Raw genomic sequence first — 10,287 nt, forward strand, 5'->3', positions numbered from 1 at the left:
CCATGGCCACAAGATGGCTACTCTCTGTCCAGGCATTATGACCATGTTCTAGACAGAAAGCAAGACAAATGATAAAAGTCTTGTGCCTGCTGGGGCTATCCTTCCTGTTCGGAAAAACAACAGTTTTCCGAGTGGTTTTACCCTGTAGACTTCCACTTGTATCTCATTGCTATAACTGTGTCATCTGACCACCACGGGCTGCAAGGGATTCTACCAAGGTGAGTATTTTAACTGGGCAAAGAGCCATTCTGAACAAAATAGGATTTCTGCTAATAAGGAATAAGGCTACACTGGGTATAATGTAGGCCACTAGCAGGCATCCTCACCAGCTCTAGGAGACTGTGATTGTCACATAGTTGGCTTCACTCATGTGACTTGTTTGGCTCCTATAGGCATTTGAGTTTGCAACCTTAAACTAGAGATTTCTTAAAATTATTCCCAGTCTTTAAATTTTGTGATTTTGTATAGATAACCAACAAGGGCTTACTGTATAGCACAGGGAACCATACTCAATATTTTGTAATAACCTATCAGGGAAAAGAATCTGAAAAAGAATATATATATATATATATATATATATATATATATATATATATATCACTTTGTTGTACACCTGAAACTAACACAGCATTGTAAATCAACTATACTTTAATTAAAAAAAGAAAAACGAAATTTTATGATTTCTACATTTCCAGTAAATGCCTTTGGTTTATCTGTATACAGAAGATTTTCATGTGTTGGGTTTGAATTATTAACTTGATTATTTAAGGGAAAAAGCTTTCTTTCTTTTTTTCCTGTTTAAAAAACCCAACACTTCCAGGTAATAGTCAGCTCTGTTCTGAAGTCATTCTTGGTCGTGTTCACTGAAGTAAAACAAATGCTCTGGAACAAGTGAGTGTCCCTCCCCTGGGAAGGTTTGTCATGCAACCATCACGAGTCCTAATCACAGTCTCAGGAACAATGATGACGTTGTCACTAGGAGGTCAGGAGAGGAAGCTGAGCAGCTCTGGATTCTAAGCCAGAGCAAGAATGACAGAGGACGCAGGGAAAAAAAAAAAAATCACACTCGCCAAAAATGAAATGAAGACACACAAAGAAAACACTTTGTGAAATGGGTTGAAAATTGGAACATTTTGTTCTATAAAATACCCTGTCACCTTCTAGCAATTTTCCGTTTTGCTGTTTGATAAGTGACAAGTTTCACATTGCACAGGTGGCCAATTCCACTAGTTCGTTGAGCCCTATCAGTATCATTTATCAGAGGCAGCAGAGAATGCTGCACTGCACTAGAGACATTCATTCCAGTCGGGTCTACATTCCTGACTGGCCGGTGGACTTCAGGATGGGCGAAGAGGAGAGGTTGATATTTATTGAGTGCCTACCATTTTCACACTGATCACATTATTTATTTATTTATTTATATATTTTGTAATAACCTTGCTAACCTATTGCAAAGGAGGAAATTGAAACACAGGGTATAAACTTAGGTAAATTACTTGAACTTGCTGACTTTCTATTTTCTCTTATCTTATTGGCATTGGACTGGATGACACCCTTCTTTATTCGTTTAATGACCGTGTAATTGTCAGCAAACAACTGAATTTCTTTAAAATTTAGTTTTTCTCATTGGTGGAATGTAGATAATAATATCTACCATATATGCTTTACAGGGTTTTCATAAAAACAAATAAAATAATTATAGGCAAAAGTGCTTTTCATGCTGTCAACTATATGTAAAATTAAGTTAATTTTAGGACTTCCAATTTATGCTCCTATTGTGTTTTCACCGAAAGTTTATAATTCCATTTTTGTTTATGGTATGAGGTACAGGGCAAAGATTTATTTATTTTTTTCTCAATAGGAATATTCAATTAACCCATCACCATTTTTAATCAGTGCCAACCCCCCATCCCACTGTTCTGCAGTGCTGCCTTTGTAATAAGTCAGGTGACATATGTTTACAAGTCTGTCTTGGGATTCTGTTTTGTTCCATTAATTTGTCAATACCTGTATTGATGCCACATTGCTTTAATTACTATACCTTTAAAATAATCCTTGACACCTAGTATTGTTAGTCTACTAGATTTGTTCTTTTTTCAGAGTACCTTAGAATATCTTCACAGTATTCAGTTTACCGACCCCCAAATATGGGATTTCACTCCATTTATATGTCTTCTTTAATTACTCACAATAACGTTTTATAGTTTCCAGTGAAATCTTACATATTTTTCCTTAGATTTCTTCCTATGTGTTATTTCTTAAAATGCTTTGGTAAATATGATTTTTATTTTAAATTTCACTTTTTTTTTTTTTTGCTGCTGGTATATAGAGATAGATTGAGGAGTTTTGTTTGTTTGATTGTTTGTTTTTTATATTGACCTTGCATCCAATACCTTGGTAAATTTACTTCTTAATTCTAGCAACTGGTTTGGAGATTATTTGGCTTTTTTACGTACACGTTTATGTCCTATATTAATAATCATAGTTTTAATTTCTTCTTTTCTAATTCTTATTACTTTTGTTTCTAATTCTTGCCTTTCTGCACTGCCTAGAACAGGTAGTTCATTTTGAATAGAAGTAGTGACAATGGGTGTCCTTGCTTCAATCTCAGTATCAAGGGGGATGTTTCCAATATTTGATTAATGAGTATTGTATTTTCTTAGGTTTTTAATAGATATCCTTTATCAGATTTAGGAAGTTCCACTGTGTTGCTAGTGTGCTGAGAGTTTTTAAAAACTACCTAATCATCTTTTTTAAAGTCTCTAACTCTTAAATAATCGAATAGCTGAAGAACATCATGTATATGGTGAGAGTTCACAATGTAAAAGATCCAAACAGGGAAATAAAAACCATAAAGAACATGTATTGCCAGATTGAAAAGATTCACCAACTGACTGGCACAGTGAGTGAAATGGAGCCCACACCACCACACCAATTCATAACATTGTGAAATTTCAGAATGCCAGTGACAGGGAAGATTCTAAAAATTTAGAAAGAAGGAAAGAAAGAGAGAGTGAGAGAGAGAGAGAGAGAGAGAGAGAGAGAGAGAGAGAGGGAGGGAGGGAGGGAGGGAGAGAGAGAGAGAAAGAGAGAGAAACAGAAAGAAAGAAAGAAAGAAAGAAAGAAAGAAAGAAAGAAAGAAAGAAAGAAAGAAAGGAAGGAAGGAAGGAAGGAAGGAAAGAAGGAAGGAAGGAAAGGAGGAAGGATGGAAAAAAGGAAGGAAGGAAAGGAGGAAGGAAAGAAAGAGAGAGAGGAAGGGAAGGAGGGAGGGAGGGAGGGAGGAAGAAAGAACAAATGAATCAGGGGCATATATAAGCTCAGAATCAGGGTCTTTAGATTCCTTAAGACCAGCACTGGAAGTAAGAAGACTGAATGAATAAATAAAGCAATCACTTAAAAATCCTGAAGAAGAATCATTTTCTCCTTGAATTCTATACCTAGACAAACTATCGAGAAGGTATGAAGGTAGAACAGAGCTATTTTCAGGCAAGCAACGTCTCCAAAAATTCATTCAATCCCATGGACTTCTCCCCTGCCATTCCTCTATCCTACCAATATAGCTATCACCCTTCATCCTTTCCTGCAAAATTATTACAGCAGTGCTTCACATACAACATTCCTTTGTGCAGTACAATTAAAGATGAATTACTAGAAACAATTAAAAAGTCCAAATTCTATTTGATCCAGCAAACATTAAATTGCATTTCAATAAATGTGATCTGAACCAATCTAACATAAGGAAAAAAAAAGAAATAAAAAATCTGCACGTTTATCATTAAAAATGAGTGTATAGACATTAAATTGATTGTTTTTATTACACTAGAAAATTTTAGTTATTCCACATTTGTGCCTTAAAAAATGTTATTAGTGAGATAGTGATTCCCTCTTTTAGACACACATATATACATAGTTTAACAAACCAAGTTTTTATCAATTTTTAACATTTTTAATATCACACATATGCTTACTTTTTGCTTGTTAATTTATCCATTGTAGGTTGGATTCATGACAACAGTATCACCGGGTATAATGTATAGCTAAAATATTTCTATCTTTTTCTTTAATTGCATTTGTTGGAGTAAAACTAGTCTCCCAAAATGTGTGAGAGAAAGGAAGAAGAGATTTCAAAGCAATTCTGGCATGCTAAGGATATTCAGTTGCATCATTTATTTAAAATGAAGCACATTATGCTATATTTTCAACATTCATCTTAAATTTTTTACCAATTGCTAGTTCCAACAATCTGTCCTGTAATGTTTTAAGTAAGTTTAAATTATCTTTCAGTGAAAGAAAGGATTCTGCCTCCTTGAATAGACTATTATTTGAATATATATACATATATATATGGTAAAAATGTTTTATCAAATTTATGAACAAAGTATTCAGTGATAACTTTTTCCAAATATATAAAATATATTTTAACAACCTACAAAAATTCTCTAAGCTGATCTGCCATTATAAAGCATGTTACATTCCTTCCTCACATCAGAGTATTAAGGTAATTAAAAATACTAATGAGATCAAATAAATAAGCAAGTCTGACTGTCCAGTTTATATCTTCAAATTTTGGGGCCTCAACTATTTTCTTATTTTGCAATAAAACCAAGTGTTCAATTAGTCTAAACAGAAGTTTTTCCCTTGAAACCACTGTATTTCGCCATGCAAAGAAACTGCTTATAATCAGTCTCATTATTATCTCTATAATTAGCTCAATAGGCTAAAATTTAATATTGTGCATTAGTCTTTACATAATTCATACCATATAATCTAGCTGACATTTGTTTGACAGTAAGAATTTCTTTTTTTTTTTAATTAATTAATTTTTGGCTGTGTTGGGTCTTCATTGCTGTGTGCGGGCTTTCTCTAGTTGCAGCAAGTAGGGGCTACTCTTCTTAGCAGCGCATGGGCTTCTCATTGCAGTGGCTCCTCTTGTTGCGGAGCACAGGCTCTAGGCGTGCAGGCTTCAATAGTTGTGGCACACGGGTTCAGTAGTTGTGGCTGGCGGGCTCTAGAGCACAGGCTCAGTAGTTGTGGCGCATGGGCTTAGTTGCTCCGCAGCATGTGGGATCTTCCCAGACCAGGGCTCAAACCCGTGTTCCCTGCATTGGCAGGTGTATTCTTAACCACTGTGCCACCAGGGAAGCCCTGACAGTAAGAATTTCTTGATGAAGAATGCTGGGTCACTGATAGACACATTAATAGACAATGAGATATTTTATAGTTTGTATTCTAGAGTCCAGACTTAGTTGCATTTTTCTTTTTTTGCAATAAAAACCTTCCCTTATAGCACCAGCATAGCTAAATTTCACATACTCTAAAATAATTACTGCCTTAGCATTATATCAACATGTGTCAACTTGCAGTAAAAACTGCTTGCTAACTTGATCTGTTCTGTTTTGAGCTTTTATGCTATGGATGCCCCGGTTCCTGAATATGTTGCCCTGTGGTGCAATTGTCAAGTGGTCCTCTACCTTCCTCACACAACATTTAATTTTAAGTATATTTCTTTATACCTTTTATGGAAATGATGCTTAATCATTGAGAACTTTATTACTTCATTAGCTGGTACATCTGTGCACCTAGCACAGTGTGATTTTGCACACACCATCAGTTATTACTTAAAAAGAACAAACTCAACACATGCTTGTGAGCAAGCTAGCATGAACTCTTCTGGTCTTCATTTCTTTGGAATTCCTTCCCTCTCTTCTCTTGGATAACTTCTGCTGTCACGTTCAGAAAAGTCATGGCTCTTCTCAACAAGAAATCTAATGAAGCTTATTTCACCTTCAGTATTTTACCACTGAAATAATACAAAGTTTTCCACCTTATTTAAAAGATAAGCTTGGAGGGGAGGGATACAGAGGGTGGGAGGGAGGGAGACGCAAGAGGGAAGAGATATGGGAACATATGTATATATATAACTGATTCATTTTGTTGTAAAGCAGAAACTAACACACCATTGTAAAGCAATTATACTCCAATAAAGATGTTAAAAAAAAAAAAAAAAGATAAGCTGTAGGGCTTCCCTGGTGGCTCAGTGGTTGAGAGTCTGCCTGCCGATGCAGGGGACACGGATTCGTGCCCCGGTGCGGGAAGATCCCACATGCCTCGGAGCGACTGGGCCCGTGAGCCATGGCCGCTGAACCTGCGCGTCAGGAGCCTGTGCTCCGCAACGGGAGAGGCCACAAAAGTGAGAGGCCCGCGTACCGCAAAAACAAAAGATAAGCTGTATATTTAGAAAAGGCTTATTTAAATTAAAATTATTGTAAAGTAACAACTTAACATTAATACTTTTTTTTTTTTCAGATTTGTATACACTTCTCGATTAACATTGGCTAACTTAAAATACCACCCCATGTGACTTGGTCTTACTGCACCTGTCTCTTAGGTGCCTTGCCATTTTGTTCAAGGATATCTGAACAGGTCTACAGCTGGAGTAAAAGTGTGAATGGAGTAGCAATTTCAAATTATTATAAAAGCTTTCAAATGCTTACTAGTGAGTTTTGTTCTTATCATAAACTATGGATGAAAATCTTTGGATCAGAAGGCGTGTGTGGACCCCACTGAGCAGAGGATGTATGCTAACAAAACAGGGAAGAAAAGCATGAAAGGGGAAGACACCAAACATATGAAGATCCAGAATAAACGAAGTCACAGGACAGCAACTGAGAAGCAGGCATAGAGCACAACTTCCAGATTGGACAGGAACAGAGGACTCAAGGAAGAAGCTGAAAGGAAAAAAAGTAAAACAGTTGCATTGCTGGCTCCCTGAAGTGCTTGACCACATGACAAAGAGTATTCGAGAGTCTTTTAATGCACATGGAGAGCTTGGAAAGCATTAATGGTAATGACAGAAAATCATAAAAGCTAATAAAAAAGATGCAGTTGTTAGCTGCAGGAAAAACAAAGTCAATCATGCTTAAAACCATCAAAATAAAAGTATGATATAATTGCATTGGAGGATGTAAAGAAAAGGATGCAGGGCATGGGGATGTAAGAATGCTTCTTGTTTTCCAGTAGAAAGCTATTAGATGATGTCTAAGAAGTATAAATCAAGAGCTAACAGGAAAAGCTTATTATTTAGAAATAAGGAGGTGGATGAAATAGTAAACTGTTAAAGGAATTGTCAGTAGTTATTTCTGGGGAGCAATATGCAGACTAGAAGTGCAGTAGGAGACTTCCGATTTCAGGATAAGGTTTGTAAAGTGATTTGTCTTATAAAGCTTTGTACATGTATAAAATAATTTAATGAAGGATACTAGTCCAATTTAGTATTTTTATTCTTAACTGTATCAAAATTTTGATCTACTAAAATATCTGTTTCACACAGAGTTTTTCTAAATATGTGTATATGTCAATCACTATTAACTGTTTAAAATTACTCAATTATCATGACTATGTCTAATATTCCAATATAATTTTAAGCCATTCTTAAAACTTTAAAAATTTTACCTGAAAAATAAATTAATTCTCATTCCATGAATCTTTGTGTTTAAAGTTCAAGAATTTCAATGGTCTCAAGGTTAAATAGGGTTATTGTTTTTTGTGCTTATGACTGAAAAGTGGCTTAGACTTCAAATTATCTTTTTAGAAAGTCACCTCACCTCTGAGCAGAGAAACCCCTGCCCCTTAGAGGGAAAGCATTTGTACTAATTTCAACCAAAAAGAAATGAGGTTAGAGTGGAAAGTATTTGGCAATGATCAAGTTTAGCCCTTGCCAGAATTAGTTATTGTGCTTTAAGTTTGTAAAATTTCATACTTAATATAAAATAACGATATTCTTTGAATACATAAGTTAAATTTTACATTAAAGCAGGTAGAAGCATAGATGAACTTGGCTTCATCAACTTGCTAACAAATTCTGACAATATCTTCATTGAGATTTCCTTTTTTATTATTATTTTAATTACAAAGATAATAAAACCTTGAGGCAAAGAGTTTAAACCAGGAGTGAATTCCATTCTGTTTAGTGACCTGGAACATTTTCCTGGGAAAGTCTTACTTCAGCCATGTGATCCTTTCTTGTTCTTTAGTCCTCCACAACCCATAACCTTTCAAGGATTCCTATCCTTCTAATGAAAAACCACTCTTTGGCTGCAAGTTAGGATCTCTGAAATTCCCACTGGAAATGCTACTTGAGGTATAGAGAGATGGGTGCCTAGAAGAAAAAAAAAAAAAACACATAATAAATTGCCTTGAGTTTTTCTAGAGCAAAATAATACCTGTGTTTAAAATGGAAAAGAGCTTACTTTCCTGTGCAATACCTATGCTCCAAGTAAATCATATCCTCTGTCTGAAGATCCACTGTAGGGTTCTCATTGACTTGGAAGAAATTCAATCTGCAGGGGTCAAGGCAGGGGGGTGGTGTGGGGAGAGAAATACGGCATAAAAGCCAATTCATGACAGTAGTCATCCATTCCCAAAATGTGTGTGCAGTTGCAACCAGATTAATATGACAGTCACAAAGTAGCATAAGGAGGCCATGTGGAAATGCAAGGGACAGAACATCCTGCTTTGCCTGGATCATATCATGACAGGTAGATTTTAGTATTAGGCTACTTTGGCAGCATATTATGAAATTGAGACCTTCTTTTCTACTAGCTACCTTCCCAAGGCACTGCTAACCCTCTGTTTCTGTGGAGTTCCTGAAGCCTCTGGGTTCAGGTTCACCAATTCAATTCCTACATCCCTGTTGTGATTAGTCACAGAGAGCATAACAAGAGAGAGGTTAAAGATCCATCAGATCCCATTTGATTCCCAGTCTGAATTACTCCAACCAATAGCTGATCTCATTCAATCCCACCCCCACCCAAAAGTCAGACAAAACCCTTCAATCCAACATTCTCAAAACTGAACTCACTTTCCTTTCTAAGATCTGCTTTATTTCCTTATTCCTTTAGTATGTGAAATCAAATTCTGATCAACCATGCAAAATAAAAACTTATTTTCTTTGTTTCCTCATTTTTCTTAAAACCCAACGTATTGTAGAATGTTTTTTCTTCAAATACGTATCGACTCTCCTGTATCCTCTCCATCCTGTACTACTTCATGTTAGACTACTATGCAGATTTGAAGTTGAGTGTGTGTCTCCCCTGGACCTATACAATCCCTTCTCCCCATGGCTGCCAGAGTCATCTATCCTCAGCATATAACTTCCCACATCACCCCCTTGCCTAAACCTCTTCAACAATTCCCTTTGACCTACAAGAGACTGAAGTACATGTTTCTCAATATCTCCATTATAATTTGATCCCCACCTTCCTTTCCTGTGTTATCTCTTGCACCATCTATCTTGCACATCATCAGCAACCACGCTAAACCACTTCTAATTATCATGTTCCATGTGATGCTTCCTGCACCTATGTTTTGCCTGGCATTAATCACTCTCCCTGGAACGCTCCATTCTCATCTGTGTCAACGTTCTACTCAACCTTAGTCTCAGGAAGCTTTTTCTGCCTCCCACTTTTACTTCGAGTCCTACAACATTTACCTACAGATTTAATTATTTTGCTCTCTTCCCCATGGAAGACTCATTACTTCTACCTGGGATTCAGGTCCATCCCTCTTTTCATTGTGATCTGGCCTCTGAAATTATCCCTTACTTTATGCATCGACATGATTGCCGGCTCCACTGGGTGTTTCCCTTTAGCCTCCAAGTGTGATCTATCTCCGCTTTCAAATGTTTTTAAAAGTCTTCCCTTGGTCTTACTTGCATCTCTTTTCTTTCCTTTGTCACCACAAATATGGGAAGGGTAGTCTATACTTGCTGCTTCAGTTCTCTCACCTTTTACTTATTCTCAGCCCATTGTAGCCATTTCAAATGGTAAACATAATTCAAACTGGGGTCTCAAAGTCACCAATTATCTGCTGATTTTAAAACCAAAGATTGCAGTTTTATCCTTATGTTATCCCATCCCCTTAATCAAGATCAATGCGTATCTGAAATTCTCTTTAGTGTGGTGAAACGACAGTTCCTCCTCCTGTACCTACCATTATTCCTTCTCTTGCTTTTTCACCTGTTTCTCTCCTGCTTGTCCCATGTGTAGGAACTCCCCCCAAGTAACTGTCCCTCTCCTTTTCTTGTTCTTTTCATATGATGTAACTACAACCTTCACTTCTCTACAGATAAAACCCAAATGCATGTTGTTTACATTTCCTTGTTCTTTGTCTTCTGCATTTCAATCCTATGTTTCTAATTACCTCTCCAGTATCTCTCAAATTCAACAAGTATAAAAAGGACCTAATCAATTTTCATCTTGTTCTTTCTTGGAATGACCTTGCTCTCCT

General features: G+C 36.4%; 1 long non-coding RNA gene across 1 annotated transcript in view; it reads left to right on the top strand.

Annotated features, from left to right (window-relative positions):
* Positions 1-7,477, top strand: part of LOC117312932 (uncharacterized) — a 175,155-nt gene extending 167,678 nt beyond the window's left edge. Inside the window, exon 8 of the long non-coding RNA XR_004527350.2 lies at positions 6,307-7,477. This is a non-coding gene — a long non-coding RNA (uncharacterized lncRNA). The remainder of the gene's footprint in view (positions 1-6,306) is intronic.
* Positions 7,478-10,287: the final 2,810 nt, after the last annotated feature.

Source organism: Tursiops truncatus, chromosome 7 (assembly GCF_011762595.2).
Source record: "Tursiops truncatus isolate mTurTru1 chromosome 7, mTurTru1.mat.Y, whole genome shotgun sequence".
Lineage (NCBI taxonomy): Eukaryota > Metazoa > Chordata > Mammalia > Artiodactyla > Delphinidae > Tursiops > Tursiops truncatus.